This window comes from Engraulis encrasicolus, chromosome 11 (assembly GCF_034702125.1).
Source record: "Engraulis encrasicolus isolate BLACKSEA-1 chromosome 11, IST_EnEncr_1.0, whole genome shotgun sequence".
NCBI lineage: Eukaryota > Metazoa > Chordata > Actinopteri > Clupeiformes > Engraulidae > Engraulis > Engraulis encrasicolus.
The window spans coordinates 14533598-14548048 of NC_085867.1; the positions used below are offsets into that span (position 1 = coordinate 14533598).

Consider the following 14451-nt stretch of genomic DNA (forward strand, 5'->3'; position numbering starts at 1 on the left):
AAGTGAGGAGGCCAAATGTAAAGTTCCGAGTGTTTTAGCCTTGAATCTTTTAAAGTATTGTAGATTTAGTTGTAGTTCATTTATGTCCTATTTATGTTAATAAGCCAATAGATATTTTATTTTACTGTTCTACTTCAAGTCAAGTCAAGTTTATTGTCAATTTCTTTACATGCACTGGTCATACAAAGAATTTGAAATTGCGTTTCTTGCTCTCCCATGCAGACATAGACTAATCTAGGTAAGGACATAGACAGTATAGACATAGACAGTACTCATACATGGACTTAAACTACTTAAACTACTACTTAAACATCACACACACACACACACACACACACACACACACACACACACACACACACACACACACACACACACACACACACACACACACACACACACACACACGCGCACACACACACGCACGCGCACACACAAATCACACCCTTCTCTTCTTTATAGAGTCTCTTCTCCATGAGTCAGTATTCACTGTGCCTTTTTCCACTGAATCAGCTAATAATTAATTACACACTGAAACAGAATCTTCTTACTGTGAGCTTGAACACATCCCTTGGGACATCCAGTCTCAAAGGGTTTTGTATATAACCCCGACACAGACACAGCGTTGTAAATTTGCTGTTACCAGAATGGCAATGACCAAGTCATAGTATATAACTAAAGGCCCTGTGGCAGGTCATAGTAGTGGTGTACTATGGTAGTTGACTTTTCTATGACTATTACAGCGTGCCACAGAGGGTACAGCGTGCATTATGGGGCTACAGTCTGAAAGACATGGTCCCTGTTAGTTAGACCCTGGTTGTAGTGTATGACCAGAGATTCTTTAAGTATATAGAGATATGCCAATATAATAGGTTTCTATGGGCACCTAACGTGACCAGGTTCCGGTCTGCCTAAAGGGGCATGTCATAATGCTCCTAGCATTGAATAGAACAGCCCTTAGGTCTGCCTAGGTCTGCCTAAAGGGGGATTTCCCCCCCAATAATAGAACCCGGAAACAATGGGCCAATGGAACCTTTCTCTACTCTCTCTGGTATGACTGTGTCATGTTGTAGTAGCGTAGTACTGTGGTGGTTGAGTCTTTTCAACTGCCATTACAGCATTCCACTGCTGAAACGGTGTGCATTATGAGGTTACATTGAGCAGAGGCATGCTGCATGTTATGAAGAAATGCAACTAGCGCCGAGTTTGACACTGTGGACTTTATATGGACCTGACATGGACTTGTGCTGCCATCAATATTTTATATATAGTAACACTTTGGACACCAGAGTGCTTTCAGTTTTTAAAGAGAAGGTTGGCCGCTGGTGCCCTTATATAGTGGATAGATATTGATATAGAACAGACTGTGTTTTTTTAGGAAAGTACGTATGGTATAAGTGTTAAGTTTGAGTTTGCATACTTCACCGCTAATGAATTGCCCTGAGTAGAATTATCTTAGTTGACGTGTGTGTGTGTGTGTGTGTGTGTGTGTGTGTGTGTGTGTGTGTGTGTGTGTGTGTGTGTGTGTGTGTGTGTGTGTGTGTGTGTGTGTGTGTGTGTGTGTGTGTGTGTGTGTGTGTGTGTGTGTGTGTGTGTCAATCCTTTACCAAATATTGTAGGCCAGAGGCTGTGGGACTGTGGTTGTCTTTGTGCTGTATGCTTCCATGTAGGTTGTCTGCTAGATAAAACCAAGGTCTCCCTTTAGGGAAGTGGTATTAACCGTGCCCATAGCATGAGTTTGCAGATAAAATAATCTATTGAATGTACAGTTTGTATATTTGACTTTGTGTATGGACTTCTTTTGTTTTAGTGTAAGATGATTCCTAAGCTCCACTTTATGATGTCGTAAACCACAAACCATTTTTCTTACCATATAAATGGCATTACATTTATTTTTAAACAGACTATTGTATTGGTATACAACAAATGAATTAAATGTGTGGAACACACACACACACACACACACACACACACACACACACACACACACACACACACACACACACACACACACACACACACACACACACTTGTGTACTGTTACATATTTCACACCTCCACTGAAAAACACAGAGATGCATGCATAGTCATTATACACATATCCTCTCTCTAACACATTAGGCCTTTTTCTCCTCCGTTTCACACATCTCTCTTTGTGGTTCCAGCTACTGGAGCTCAGCTCCAACAGGTGCGGTGTAGCTCTTGCTTATCAGATGACATGACATACACACTCAGTAATGTGAAAAGCTTAGCTACTCCTTACACGACAAATGTTTGTAGGTTAAACAGTGTTACTTGATTCATGTTTTTGTTTGTAAGTTGAGACGGCAATTATTTGTAGATTTTGTTCAGTTATTAGGATATTTCAGTGGTGAAAAGTGGTGCGGAGCCTACAGTACTGATCTGCATTTTGTTTATGCTATTTTCTGTTCTGTTTATGTTATTCTATGGCCCATGTATGTGGAGAGAGGACGAAAAGACACCTGGTAAGACTTGATAACAGGAAGGCATGTGGTGGGACACAAGCAATGTTTTAACATGTGAGAAATAAAACAGCAAATGCAGTTAACATGAGAAATTTTCTGTTTTCTACACGCGCACGCACACACACACACACACACACGCACACGCACATACATGATGCAGACATATCACATACAGACATATCAGACCATAGTATGTCGGGCCAGTAAGCCCCATAAGTATTTTTAAAGTTATATATGGCCACTGAAACTCGAATGATGGGCTATTTCAAAATGTGTTCAAAGCTGAGCGGGAACCTTGCCTTTTTGAGGATAAAACACTATTTACCGGAAAAAACTTCATTACCCAGAATAAGCTGAAGTGTTTGATTAAGCCAAATAAATACAACAACCTTAGAGGGAAATTTGACTGACACACATAACAGAATTTGCATGGATCTGACACTAATATAAGGGAGAAACGGACTAAGAACGTTATTATTAAGAAGGTAGGACACTATACATGGGTTTACCGTTTGTAAACAATCCCTGGATGCGCGACCCTGGATGCGCACTGTTCAACCTGTCGGTCAAAAAAGGAGCTAACGTTGTTGGCTGCTTAGCATCTTGCCCCTCCTCACAACACAAATGTTTATAAACGAAAAGCCTATGTATACATTCATCCTTGATTATGTCTGTCAAGTTAAAGTGATACTGTCCCATTTTTGGAAATAAGCTCATATTACACCTCCCCTTGAGTTAAATAATTGAGTTTTACCTTTCTCCTGTACTTTCAATCGTTCTCTGAGTACGGCAGTGCAAATTTTACCTCCATGCTAGCAGTTAACATTGAGCCCTATGAGACCAGCTGGCGGCTGGCGGGAGGTGTAATATGAGCTTATTTCCAAAAATGGGACAGTATCACTTTAAGTCAGTTAAGAGATGCTTTAGATGTTGTTTAAAAGCTCTTATGGCTCTACAAATTGCACAAACAACATGAAACACAACAACTATCCGAGTGGGAATCATGAGATATTAAAATATTAAAAATGTGAATATCAAAAAGGCTATATTTTAAAATGGCCAATATCTTGTTGAAACCTAGCCTGCAATGTCATGAATAGCAGGCCGGAAAAAGCTGAGTGATCCACCACCAGATGGAGACATACAGTAAAAGCTTTCCACTTAGAGACTGCAGTGTCGATGGGAGAGTGGAGTAGAGTATTATAATATATTGATCCCCAGGGAAATTAAGGTGTCAAGTAGCATACATACATAAATACAGAAGAAGACACAAAGACATCACACAGAACATTGCACATACATTCGCCATACATTCACAAGGTCAGATCTCTATACCCCACTCACACACACACACACACACACACACACACACACACACACACACACACACACACACACACACACACACACACACACACACACACACACACACACAAGAAGACAAAAATGGAAAAGTGTTAAGGTGCCAAAGTCACTAGTCCAAGGAAGAGATCCAGGGTCAAGTATCAACTGAAGAGCTGGGACAGGGTAGGACAGGACAGGGTAGGGCAGGGGGCACACCTTATTTATTAGCTCTTTGATCTTCATGGGGTCTTTGTCTTGGGAGAGGTTGTCTGACGAGTCTGAAACACCAGAAATAGTATTTTTCAAGGAAAACATGAAACCTGACACTTTTTTTGCCTCATTCTTCTCTTACACCTTGGTGACCTTACCATATGAAGGCAACATTGAAAATGGTCACTGGTCAATGAGTTTTTCCCAGTAGAGCAATTGTCTTGCTCATTCCAAGATCATCTCAAGATGAGTTCCTATCCTGGGGATGTTTGAAGCTGGTGCAATGTCGTTCGTCCCCCCCCAGAATTCCCACTGTGCATCATTCCTGCACCAAAACATTATAGAAAACAAAAGCAAAGTAGCCATTGTAGTGAAGAAACATCAAAATTATATTAGAGTCCTCTACTATTACTAATAATTCATTTGATTGAAGTTGAATTACTTGTTTTGGAATCTCACAAAGGTCAAATACAATACTGGATGTGGTATTAGGTGTTTTATGCTCCTCCACATCTACCGTTTTAATCTCTTAAATATTTAATTTGTGGGTGTCGCATAACATTAAAGAAAATACCATTTTCTGAGTTAAAATATGGGGTCTTTGGGTGATATTGGTTGTAGGAAACAGTAGGCCTACTCTATAGCTCTTCTTGCTAAAGAAAATATTGTCCCCAATTGTGAGGTGACCAATCTATGAAAATAAAAGCTTGTTACTTTTTCTGACATTGAGTGTCTTATAGTTTCTCTTTTTATGTTCATAAGTGAGGTCTGGTCACCTTATCGTAGGATCTGATATCACACAGTGAACCATCAACTGAGGAATATCCCTCCTAAACAGGGCTCTAAATTAACACCAGCCAATCGTCCAAACGTCCAGCTGGTAGAAAAAACAACTTACTTGACACTTTGACGCATTAGTGAGTGTGTGCTTGGCTAGTAAGACAAACAATGTTGTCTGGTGATGCAAAAAAAATTAGAGCCCCGCTCTTAAATCATATCTGTTAAATCTGTCAGTAGCCTACTGTATGGGAGTCCATATAGACATCTCCCGCCACTGTCTGGTTTGGGGGGTGGGGGGCAATTAGCCACCCTTTTAAAAGCCGTAGACCTCAAACTCGCCCACCTTGTTTTATCTGCCCTGAAACTGTATTTTATGGCCGCGTTGGGAGCCTCTAAGCGTCCTTTCCTTACAACATAATTGACCTCTAAATGTCTTTTAAACTTCAAAGAGCGTGTCCGTGTTCACGCCTGAGCTGTTGCCCTTGGCACAGGCAGGAAAGGGAACGGAAAGCCCCCCCAAAATGCAGGAGGAGATTCTTTTTCTCTCTTTCTTTCTTTACCTCTCATAAAAGACCCTGCCCATGATGTGTCTCCGTCCCCAACACTCCTGTCGGGCGAGTCTGTGAGATGGGAGGGCATTGAGAAACATAACGGCCATCAGTTGGTGTGATGCCAGGAGATGGAGGAGGAGAGAGAAGGAGGGAGGATGGGGGCTAGAGAGAGGGGGGGAAGAGAGAGAGATGGAGAGAGAGAGAGAGAGAGAGAGAGAGAGAGAGAGAGAGAGACAGAGAGAGAGAGAGAGAGAGAGAGAGAGAGAGAGAGAGAGAGAGAGAAACATAACAGCCATCAGGTGGTGTGATGTCAGGATACACAGATAGAGAGGGAAGGTGGGAGAGGAAGAGAGAGAGAGAAGGAGAGAGGGAGACACAGGGCTGGAAAGGGGAGGAGAGAAGAGGTGGGGGGCAACAGTTATGCTCTATTGTGTTAATCCCGTCTTTAACACCTAATTCCTCTGTTCCCACACCAAATGTGCGAAACAAAAGTTCCAGGTAGAGAGGGAAGGAGAGGGAGGAGGAATTTTGGAGACAGGATGACACCTCTGTGTGTGTGAGTTGAGGCGGAGGGGGGGGGGGGGGCTGACGTAATGGAAGCTGGAGACAGATTGCATGTGACTGCATGTGCACAAACATGATTGTGCTCTATCGAAAAATAAAGGCAAAAATGCACCTAAAAGTTTTATTTTATTTTGTTTTTTTATTTAAGTTTAACTGCATCATAACCATATTACTCAAATATCCTACATCTTTTTCTCTGAGTAATCATATTTGCCAATAAGCTTTGCAAGTCATTAACAGTGTGTTTGTCCTGGTAATTTTATAAATGTATTATCCTGTGTTTTTACTCGCATTCAAAATTTCAATTTTGAATTTTGTCATTGTTAATCATTTTGCCAGACCTGATGGTCACATCACTTAAGAAAACAATAATTATTTCTGGTAACACTTTACTTTAATGGTTCACTATTACAGTGGATCTACCACATTAGATACAGTGTACCAGTTTTGTACTTACATCTAGGGTTAGGGTTGGTACATGGTATTACACTGCTATTACATTGTATTAATTATTGTTATACTGGTTATTACACTGTACCTAATGTGGTAGAACCACTGTAATAGTGAACCATTAACATAAAGTGTTACCTTATTTCTTTGCAACAAAAAAACCCACATTATATCCTGTTAAGCCGTATCTCCACCTTGTCCCTGTATACTGTGCCTACTAGTGTAAGGGCATGCCCAGGCCTGCCACACCCAACCCCTGACCTTTATGCACAGTGCAGTGTGTGAAATCGATCATTTGCTATTCAAGTAGGCATACAAGTTCGTGGAAGTGATTTGCATGCTACATGTGTATGCTATTTTTGTTAGAAACACTTTTAGTCATGCTATTTTTGAAATAAGCTGGTTGACTGAAGGTTGCTCTTTGAAGCCAGTTTCCATAAGTCAAGTTGGCGTTATGGGGAATGGTGCAACAGAAGCCTTCCTTGATAATAGGCAGTACATGTATATTCTCTTACTCTTGTCATATATATTGTGACTGTTGTGTTCATTTTTAATCAAAAGTCTGTTAAAGGGGTATGCCACTATTTTGGGGCTTAATACAGTTAAAATCGTTGGCTGGGGTTTATAAAGGTGATCAAGTGTCTTATTTTTCATGTTAAGCATTGTCTTGCTTTAAGACGAGTTAAAAGAGAGAATATGTCGCTAAGCTAGTGAAAGTCAATGTATCCATGTAGCATTGTAGCATGCTACACGGATACATTGACTTTCACTAGCTTAGCGACATATTCCCTCTTTTAACTTGTCTTAAAGCAAGACAACGCCTAACATGAAAAATAAGACACTTGACCACCTTTATAAACCCCAGCCAACGATTTTAACTGTATTAAGCCCCAAAATAGTGGCATAGCCCTTTAACTATGATATGCTCTTAAAACAACAACATTTCCCTCCAACATCATTTTAACACGTTCACAACGCAATATAATTCTTCCTAAGCTCAGGAGGCCGGCCAGTTTTGAGACATCTATGGCAGATCATGTAGTTACAGATCATGCAGATCATGTAGTTACAACAAACAAACTTGTTTGTTGTAATAACACAGAATGGAATATTAAGTTGTCTTGAGTCCACAGGCAACAACACTTAGACATACCAAGTGTACACACAGAGTTGTATAAAGAAGAAGTAGAAGTACTCTTACAGGTGTAATTACAACACTAGCATTATGGCATTACACAGTTGAAAACATGTACCATAATATCATACCACTAGTGTTGTAATTACATCTGTAAGAGTAAATCAACTTCTAATTTAAACAATTCTGTACACGCACGCACGCACGCACACACACACACACACACACACACACACACACACACACACACACACACACACACACACACACACACACACACACGCACGCACGCACAGGTAGAGACATCCTCTCCACAAGACCTGGTCCTGCTTTTCAAATACGACCTGTTCTCAATGGCCTAAGTGTCTCTTTGATGTGGATGCTGATTGTGCTGAGTGGTAGTGAGACAAGAGGTGATTCCTATCACAAACTGATTCAATCATGGCTCACTGATTGGAACTTGCTTAGTCCATTTAATCCCTGAGGGGAAAAAAAGAGTGATTTTTTTTAAAGGTGGCTGTGTCCAGAAGTATTCTGAGCTGTAAAAACGGTAGAACATTGCTGTGTAATGAAATGTCACCTGTCCAGGAAAGCAAAGGTTTCCCCTCAAGAAATGGGTCACTGAAACATATTGTAGAATAACACTTGAAATTCCGTCTGTGGCTGTGACCTATTCTTTACCGCATTTATTAAGTTAAAATGAATGACTCTGAGGGCAAAAGCACTTTGATATCCAATTTTGTCAGATTTGGTTATCTTTAATCCTGCTGTGTCACCTGGCCAAATTACTGCAAGCTTGTTTAATTTGCATGTAAATGGCTTTGAATAAAATCTATATTTTAGAAACAACCTTCTTGTGCAGTGTATCTTTAACAAACACCCATTTTTAAGATTATCTTAGTGAAGAAAAAAGTCTACTCCTCTACACTTAAAGCAAATGAGTTAAGATTGATGTTTTAACAATTAAATGTGTTAAAATTCTTGTTTAGAGTATGCATTGTGCTGTTGCTGACTATTTTCGATCATGAAAGCTGTGCCATAATTGTCATTGGTCAAAAGCGTCTGATTTCATAAAAGTGTCTAAGACCAGATGGTTATTGAGAATTTCATATAAACTATTCTGCTTTGAAAAGACATCAACCCAGATGTGTCTTTTTTTAGTGTGCTGTGTTCTTATGAATCACAAGTGAGGCACATGACTATTATGTGTGAGTATAATTGTGTGTGTGTGTGTGTGTGTGTGTGTGTGTGTGTGTGTGTGTGTGTGTGTGTGTGTGTGTGTGTGTGTGTGTGTGTGTGTGTGTGTGTGTGTGTGTGTGTGTGTGTGTACTTACATGCACATTGGTCACAAATGATTTACAGTAATATCTTTGTGAAGACGTTGCGTTTTTTTCCCATTAAAGTGTATTATTTTCAACATCAAGTCCCTTTTCTGAGGTGTCTGCAATGTTTTAGAGCCCCCCACAGAATTTATTTCAGCTTTGCTGCTGTCTTTATTATTTGGCCAATTTCGATTTTGTCCCAAATGGCTTTAGAATGGCCGTCTATGAGCTTGCCCAAATATATTTTCAAAACCAAGACTGTTCAGGGGTATTCACTGGTGGTATTCTAACAGTTTTTGTAGCTAAACATGGCTTCTGTCGTGTTTTATGTAGCATTTTGTGAATACATTTTTTTCTTAAATACAGAAAATGGCATATACAAAATGACAGAAGCCAGTGCCAGTGAACACCCCTAACCACTTAGTGAGATGCATACTTTTGAAAACAAATGTTTAAGGTGTTTTGAACATATTTGGACATGCCCATTGACAGCCATGATAAAGCCAATTGAGGCAAAATCTATATTATCCAATTAACGGAGACAGAAGCAATCAAGGGGGACTCTAAAACGCTGCAGACACCCAAGAAACGGGGCTTAATGTTAAAATAGTGCGCTTGTCCTTTAACCTCTATCCACAGCCTGCCTGATTAGGCTAGGATTGGTATGTTGTGGTGAACGCACACTGTGGGGTGATGGTTAGGCCAGCATGCTCTGTGTTGTGGTGATGTAGCAATCTAATGCATAGCGTACAGTCCAATTGGCCTGAACTGCCGATCTGGCATACAGGGCATTTCCTGGTGTGCCGACAGTCTTCAGGGCTGAATGCTGTTGTTTTTTTGGGTTTTTTTACTTACTGGCCCACAATTTAGAGAGGGTTATCAGATATATTTTCTAACAAGCAACCACCTCGGGGGTTATACTATAGAAATATCCAAACCTTTGGGTTTTTTTTGCTCCCAGTCCTGCTGTCCATAGTGTGGTACGGAAGCTCTGCCTGCAGTGCCTTGCTGTACTGTATGCTGGGCTGTACTGTATGCTGGGCTGTGCCGTGCTGTGGTGTGGTGTGGTCCGTCCTCGGCTGCCTCCACTGTGACAGCCCCCGCGGTGTCAGGGACAATACATTTGTGTTCATAACAGGCCAGCAAACAGCTCCATTAGACATGAAAGGCTCCCAATGAGGAGCATCAAAAGGCCTCCCCATGGGGGTCCCTCACGTTGAGAGCCTGCCGTCTGGACAAGAGGCCCCTGCCCTTCCTCAGGGTGGGGTGGGCATGGGGGCCTGGGAATGGGGAAGGGGGAGGGGGAGGTGACGAGACTGGTTACAGGAGAGCCACAAGCGTGTGTGCCCCCCCCACCACCCACCCCTCTTTCATCCCCTCTTCATTTCTCTATTGGTTTCTCTCTTTCTTTCTTACGGCGTCCTCGTGACATGAGGCACTATGTCATCAAAGATGAAAGGTTTTATGCAATATCTTGCAAAAAGTATAATTCAGAATTCATATTCTTATTTCAAATCGGGATGTCAAATGGGGGAAAGTCCATCAAAATAAAGCTTTGCACTGCTGACAGCAAGAACACTTGCAACTTTTCTCCTCGGATGAGGCAAGAAGCAAAAGGTTGGAGGATAGGATGTGAGGAAGTAGAATGATTTGCAGTGCCCCCCTCCCTCTCACTCTCTCTGCTGCGCTAGTGTGCTAATGTGGTGGCCGGCTAAGGGCACCGGGAAGACTTTTAAAGTGGTTGTGCATTATTTTTTCTTCATTCTTTATTTTTTAACAATGTTACAACTGCTGTACTCCACTCATTTGTCTGCAGTAAAAGTTGAGAAGCGGGGATGCAAATGCACCACTGCATCCCCTTTTCCGGCACCTACGCGGTGTGCTTACACCTAGCGCCCTGCTCGTTGAGCTCTTGGCTAATGATATGGTGTGTACACAAGCGCTGTCCCAAGCAAACACAAGCCCATGTGAAGGCCCCAAGCAGGGCAAACGCCACATAAATACTTGAGCACAAGAACAAATAAACACAGCCGTTTGCTCGGACAATTTTGGCTAATTACCAGTAAAATGAAAGAAATACATTACTTAATGTAAGCCTTTTAATGTGACCTAATAATCCTAACGTGATCTAATAATAAATAAAATAATTTTGTAGTGTGCTTAATACCTGACGCCTCAAGTCGGTGTCTATTTTCAGTCTCGAAATAATGCCATTTCTGAGTAAATGTAGTGAACGATTTACAACACTGCTTTAGTAATCCAATGGGAGAGAATATGACTGAGAATAGACATGAAACAAAGACATACAATTTGAACAATCCAGCTAACTAGTTTCAATGAAACTGTTCACAATGACAATAAAATTGACTAGATTTTTTGTGGGGAAAAATTCTCAAGTTTTGATTCCTGAATGGGACAAACATGTCACAGCAAAGAGGCATATGTATCACAGCTCTTGCAACAGAATTCTCTTGCTGTATTTCTATACTATGTGCAATTTTACAATTCTTTATCTCTCTTTCTCTCTGTCTATGTCTCTCTCTCACACACACACACACACTCTCTCTATCTCTCACACACAAACACAGAGGTTGTAATCTGTGTCTTTGAAGGTGCTTGGCTGACTGTGTGTGCGTGTATCGGGGGGGGGACCAAACCGGCTCCAGTTCCTCCCGTCTGGCGGCAGTAAAAAGCAGGAGCTGCTGCCGTCTGTACTGTACCCTTGCTCTCCTGACACCCATACACACACACACACACACACACACACACACACACACACACACACACACACACACACACACACACACACACACACACACACACACACACACACACACACACACACACACACATCAAAGCCCTATCAGAGATCAGCAGCATCACAGCACCCATCCCAGCTCATCCTCCAACTGGTGACGATGACTAGACCCAGGGCCGCTGACAGCTTTTGCCGTGCCCCGACCAAAATCTGAAAAGACACCCCTCTTAATACATATCCTACATGGTAATAGTGACCAAATTTTGCCCCCCCACTCTCCCTGGGCCCGGGATAACTGACCCATTTGTCGTCCCCTTCTTGGCATGCCTGACTAGGCCTATTGCGTACCAGGAGCCTGCCTGCAGACTGTAGATTAAGTTCTCATATGTTTATGACAGCAATAACACACGCAAATGAACTGACATTACAATTTATTTCCTAGTTTTAATTGATGGATGGACCTTCACCATACAACTCTCAAGAAGATATGGGTGGAGAGAGACGGAGAGAGAGACAGAGATGGATCGAATAAGTTGACCTGTAGCGAGATACCAGACAAAGACAGATTTGGTGATACCAAGAGACAGAGGGGAGTAAACAAATTATCTTGTCTTTGAAGTTATAAAGAGGATGACTGAATTAGTGTCAGGGCAAATTCTTAGGGCATGACAGAGAACAGTGTGGTGTGACTCTCCAAACCAGTCTTCCCGCCTCAGGACTTGGCTAGTAAACACACATCATGGGGATTTCTGCCAATGGATGACTGCACTGTTAGTCCTCTCATAACAATTCATTTTTTTAATATTAAGTGATTCACCCCACCTGTTTTACCAACTCCATTTGCATGTTCTACCAATGGGGGAACAACTTCAACAGCTTATTGCATTCTTACAGTGATTTATAGCATCCATTAAATACAAACACAGTCATTTTATTTATTTTTTAAAAATTTGCAAACTGATATATTTACAGCCATCCTTATGGATTAAACAGAATCCTGCATTGTACCACAGCCATTTTTTCCTGGCATGGGCTGTTTGTGCAACAAGTGCAACACTGTAACACTACAATGCTGCTGCACTGCTGAAGAAATGCCCTTCACTGGAGAAAAAAAAAGTAAAACTACAACTATGCCTGTACACAGAGCCTTTAATACATTAAAACTTGGCCACTGCCATTCTGGTAACAGCTAATTTTAACAGTCGCCGTCTCCTCTTGGGCTAAGTTAGCTAGCTGTGCGTAATGAAACCAGTGGAAATTGCTGTGCGTAAAAGCATCGAATGGATTCACCTATTTTCATATAGGCCTAACTACTATCGCCTCTGAACAGTGGTCATTTAGCGCCCATTGTGCAATTTTCAATGGGAGCAGTTGGTTCAATGGGGATCAACACAATGACACAATTTTTGAACGATCAGAGGGCTTCTCGGTGGGATTAGGCGAGGGTGAGAATAGCCTTTCGGAGTATTTTGTTTATTTCGGCGCAATGGCGACGCGCTATTTCTAGATGTTTCAAGTATACACAGAGAGGGGAAAATCACAAGCATTCCAACTTGAGATGATTATCAACCGTCAGCCTCGTGAATAGGCCCTGATAGGCGCTGTTATCTCCTTCGGTAGTCAGGCTGACCAGACCGTTGTCTCCTCCTTGGCGAGGCTCAGTGGAGTGCTAACAGACCCATTAACTGCTACCAGGAGGATCAAAGGGTCGGAGTGCTTTGATATCAACACCATCTCAATAGGACTTGCCTCCCACCTTTTAGCCAGGCTCCGCGGAGGAGACGCTCTGGAAACATCATGGGGAGTACTATGCCACTCCGTCTGCCATATGTAGCAGACCCCACCGCCCTGGTTTGTTTACTTATTGATATAGGACAACACTCTTGTTTTGACTTTGCAAAATAGACTTGATAAATCACCGATGATCAATAGTTTTGGAGCACGAGCTGTCTCCTCATCCAGTAAATGGACAAGGGATGAAGTGGATGATCCTTCATCAACATGAACAGGAGGGGATAATCCCATAAAGTGTTGATCCTTTAACGTGTTGATCCCCTTTCAAATGAGGAATTTAATCATATCAATGGTTTTCATAACACCATGACATTGCTGTAGCAGTAGCATGAAGAACCACCCAGGACTTTACGCTGAAGCACACTCATCCACAAAAAATACTTTCTACTCAGCCATCCATCTCATATATGTCCCAATGAAGGCAACATGCAAGGAACCTCACTACCTTTAAAAAATCCACTGGAGTGTATGGCATTTGAACTTTGTCATCAACATTAACAGGAGGGGATAATCCCATAAAGTGTTGATCCCTTAACGTGTTGATCCCCTTTCAAAGTAGGAATTTAATCATATCAATGGTTTTCAACATGCAGTGATATTGCTGTAGCATGACAAACTAATCTCTTCAAGGAGCCAAAGGAGATCAATTTTATGTTAACGATGATCCGGATAATTAGTCAAGCCTTTTCTGAAACTCGATTACTTCCTTATCAGACTGTCCTGAACTCCTACATACAGTGGCCAATATACAGTATGTGACATCACCCACATTAACTTAGCTTTATCTAGAGTAGACCCAGGCTTCAGGAATACAAACTGTGCCTCCTACACATGCATACAACACAAGACATCTCTCTCTTCTCTCTCTCTCTCTCTCTCTCTCTCTCTCTCTCTCTCTCTCTCTCTCTCTCTCTCTCTCTCTCTCTCTCTCTCTCTCACACACACACACACACACACACACACACACACACACACACACACACACACACAAACATGCTTACAAATGCCCAGACACACCAGATACTGGATAAGAGCGAGACAGTGACAGTATGGATAG

At 41.7% G+C, this 14451-nt stretch overlaps 1 long non-coding RNA gene across 1 annotated transcript; it reads right to left on the reverse strand.

Moving 5' to 3' along the window:
- Positions 1-4029: 4029 nt before the first annotated feature.
- LOC134458803 (uncharacterized) lies at positions 4030-4321 on the reverse strand. Its single transcript, XR_010036648.1, has 2 exons — positions 4199-4321; positions 4030-4108 (listed from the first exon to the last, which is right to left on the reverse strand). It is a non-coding gene; the product is annotated as an uncharacterized LOC134458803 (long non-coding RNA).
- Between the last annotated feature and the right edge of the window lie 10130 nt (positions 4322-14451).